The sequence below is a fragment of the Elephantulus edwardii genome, unplaced genomic scaffold (assembly GCF_000299155.1).
Source record: "Elephantulus edwardii isolate Elephantulus edwardi_28Jun2011 unplaced genomic scaffold, EleEdw1.0 scaffold00360, whole genome shotgun sequence".
In the NCBI taxonomy this organism is placed as follows: domain Eukaryota; kingdom Metazoa; phylum Chordata; class Mammalia; order Macroscelidea; family Macroscelididae; genus Elephantulus; species Elephantulus edwardii.
The window spans coordinates 108158-112284 of record NW_006400110.1 but is presented as its reverse complement, the minus strand read 5'-3'; positions in this window follow the sequence as shown (position 1 = coordinate 112284).

Genomic DNA, 4127 nt, shown 5'->3' with positions numbered 1-4127 from the left:
TTCATCACCATAGGCTCTTGCTCATATGTTATTTCATTAAATTCTTCTGTGTCTGCCAATTCCTTTTGATACAATGACTCAGTATATTCCTTCCATCTTCTTTCAATACTTCCTGGATCATTTAATATTCTGCCTAAAGCATCCTTGATTATAGCAACTCTAGATTTGAATTTGTTCTTGAGTTCCTTGAGCTTAAGAAATGCTGAACGAGTTCGGCCCTTTTGATTTTCCGACTCCAGCTCCTCGCACATTTCATTGTAATATTTTGCTTTGTTATTCCATATCTTTTGGAATCTTCTGTTCAGCTCCTTATTATTTGAATTCTTCCTCGTACTTTGGCTTCTCTACGCTCCAGTGCAATCTTCAGAGTGTCTTCTGATATCCATTTTGGTCTTTTCTTCCTCTTCTGTCTTTGTAATGACCGTTTGCACTCTTCCTGGGTGATGCATTTAACATCCTCCTACAACTCATCTGGTCTTCGTTCATTAGTGTTCAAGGCCTCAAACCTGTTCCTCAGATGATTCTGAAATTCAGGTGGGATGAAATCAAAGTAATATTTTTGTTCCTGTGCATTTGGTTTAATTTTCCTCCATTTCAGCTTGAACTTGCATATGAGTAGTTGGTGGTCTGTTCCACAATCAGCTCCTGGCCTAGTTTTCACAGCTGATATTGAGCTTCTCCAGCGGTTTTTTCCACAGATGTAATCGATCTGATTCCTATGCATATTTGCAATGAATAAGTCATTGATTGTACAAAATTAAATCATTCTATCTCCAGCTTCATTTCTGTCACCAAGCCCATATTTTCCAACTACTGATTCTTCTTCTCTGTTCCCAAATTTTGAGTTCCAGTCACCCATTATTATCAGTGCATCTTGATTGCATGTTCGATCTATCTCTGACTGTAAGAGTTGGTAGAAATAATCTGTTTCTTCTTTGGCTCTGGTTGTTGGTGCATATATCTGAATGATAGTGGTATTCACTGGACTTCCTTGTAAGCGTTTGGATATAATCCTATCAGTCACAATGTTGTACTTCAAGGTGGACCTAGAAATTACTTTTTTAACTATGAAGGCAACCCCATTTTTCCTCATCTTTTCATCTCCAGAGTAATATATCATATGATCATCTGACTCAAAATGCCCCATGACAGTATGTAGAAGAATAGATGAAGAATCAAAAATTTTAACTACATAATTGTTAGCATTGTAAAATGTCTTTGAATAACATGTCTCAAACCCTTTTTACTTTGTTATTAAGAAAAAACCTGGGTCTTGCTGCCTGCCTGAGTGGCGTGGTCTAACCACCTGCCCGCATCTTGACACCATCTCACCGTTGGTCTGCATCTCGTGAGGCCTTGCCACCTGCTTCCTCCATGATCGCTCAGGTACTTTGGGGAACAAACTGGTATCTGTCCTGACCAAGTGTTATCCCTAAACTCAGGAAACAGAGAGGTCCTGGGCCCCTCAACAGAGGTGAGAAGCCATTCCAAAAGGGAACCAGAGGCTTCCTCTGTGCTCACTCAGGTACTCTGGGGAACAAACTGCTGTCAGGCTCTTGGCCTTGTAGGCCTCTGGCCAAAAAGAGAGCACAAATATATAGGTGCTTCTCAAAAGTTTACGGTGGATCAATGTAGACATTTGAGAGATGCAGGGTGGAGCAAGTGTTGGTGGGTTACAGTGAGCCTCTGTGGGGTGGGGTTCAGTGAGCAATGGTGGGGAACAGTGAGCCACAACAAGGAGCAGTGAGCTGCATTGGGACCTACCCACCAGTAGCAAGCAGGACAGCAGAAAATTGAGTGAGATCTCCCCTGCACTCCCCTCCTGTATGCATCTGTGTGCACGTCTCCCCCCTTCCTGCCCAAATATGTGTCTGTGTGTATACCTACCATACGTGCATCTGCTTGTGTGCCTGCCCAATCTTCTTCTGGAGAAGTGACTTCAGATAAAAAACCAGCTATCATCTCAGGCACCAAACATTCTACCACAACAGTGTCCTGAAAGAAGTAGACTCCCTCAGTCCCCACACAAGCCCAAAGCAAGACACAGTAGCAGTGGATTTCCTGAAGCCAGAAAGTCTGATGGAACTTTCTGACACAGAATTCAAAAGAACAATGAATAACTATTTTCAACGTGTAAAAAATATACTTGAAGAATTACAGGACACTGCAAGCAAAAATCAAGGGAAGCTTAAAAAACAATCCAAAGCAATGCAGATAAAACTAACAAGGCATGAGAGACACTGGAAAAAACAAGAAACCATGATCCAAAATATGAGGTCCAAGGTTTCAGATGCTGTCAACAAGATGGAGGGATCTATGAACAGAGTTAAAGAGATGGAACACAGAACCAGTGAAATAGAAGATAGACTTATCACTACCGATCTTTTAGAGCAAAAAGCAGAATCAAAAAAGTAGGAAAAAGAAGAAAAGCTAAGAATAATGTAGGACACTATTAAAAGAAATAACATGTGTATCATCAGAATCCCAGAACAGGAGGAAGCAAGTAAAGGCACCAAAAAAATTGTGGAAGAATTAGTAGAAGAAAACTTCCCAGGCATAATGAAGAATGAAAGAATAAATATTCAAGAAGCTGAGAGAACACCACATAGAATAGATCTCAAAAGAAAAAACACAGAGGCATATCATAATCAAATTAACTGGAACTAAAGATAAGGAGAGAATTCTTAAAGCAGTGAGGAAGAAACAGTGACCTATAAGGGAGAGCAGATAAGACTAAATGCTGATTTCTCAGCAGAAACCATGCAAGCAGTAGAATGACATATATGGAATACTCAAAGAACACAACTGTCAACCAGTAATACTGTACCAAGCAAAACAGTCCATCAAATATGAAGGAGAGATCAAGATATTCCCAGAAAAACAGAACCTAAAAGAATTTGTAAAAAGAAGACCAGCATTGCAGGAAACACTGAGAGACATCCTTCTTACAGAGGAGCCACAGAAAGCAGGACGGACCAAAGTAACTAGCAAAAACACCAAAAATAATTCAACACAATCATAGCAATAAAACCTTGCCTCTCAATAATTACACTGAATGTGAATGGTTTAAATGCACCACTGAAGAGAAAAAGACTAGAAGATTAGATTTAAAAAACCCCAAATCCATCAATGTGTTGTCTACAAAAGACACACCTGGAAAGTGAAGATAAAGACTAAAAATAAAAGGGTGGGAAAAAAATACACCAAGCAAATGACAACCAGAAAAAAGCAGAAGTTGTTGTTGCTGTTATGTGCCATTGAATCACTTGTGACTCACAGCGACCCTATGTACAAGAGCCCTAAATGCTCCTCTATCCTGTGCCAACCTCGCCATCCCCGACACATTCGTTCCCACAACCCCAGTCACAGAATTGATCCATCTTGTCAACGGTCTTCCTCGTCCACATCATCCTTCCACTCTCTGAAAATGTCCCTCTCCGAGGACCAGTCCCTCCTTGGAACATGCCCAATATATGTCAGACTGCAGAATCCTTGCCTCTGCTGAGCATTTTGGCTTCACCCTCTGCAAGACAAACCTGTTTGTTCTCCTATCAGTCCATGGTATATTCAACACTCATCTCCAGCACCACAGCTCAAAGGCATCAATTCTTTTTCTATCATCCCTAGTCATTGTCCAACTCTCTGATGCATAGCACGTAATTGTGAAGACTATAGCCTTGATCAGGTGCACCTTAGTCTTCAACCTGATATCTTTGCTCTTCAGTGCTCTGGAGAGGTCCCTCGCAGCTGACCTTCCAAATGCAATTCGTCTCTATTTCATGGCTGCTATTACCAAGATTGTTGACTGTGGAACCAAGTAAATAAAAACTGTTAATTATCTCAATCTCTTCATCATCCATACTGATGCTGCCAATTGGCTCAGTGGTGAGAATCTTTGTTTTCCTGATGTTGAGCTTCAATTCATATTGAAGGCTGCAGTCGTTGACCTTCTGGAGCAAGAGCTTCAGGTCCTCCTCAGTTTCAGCAAGCAGGGTTGTGCCATCTACATAATGAATGTTGTTGATGACTTTTCCACCAATCCTGATGCCACATTCTTCCTTGTACAGCCCAGCGTCTCAGACGATCTGTTTTGCATACAGATTGAAAAGGTACGGAGAAAAAAATAC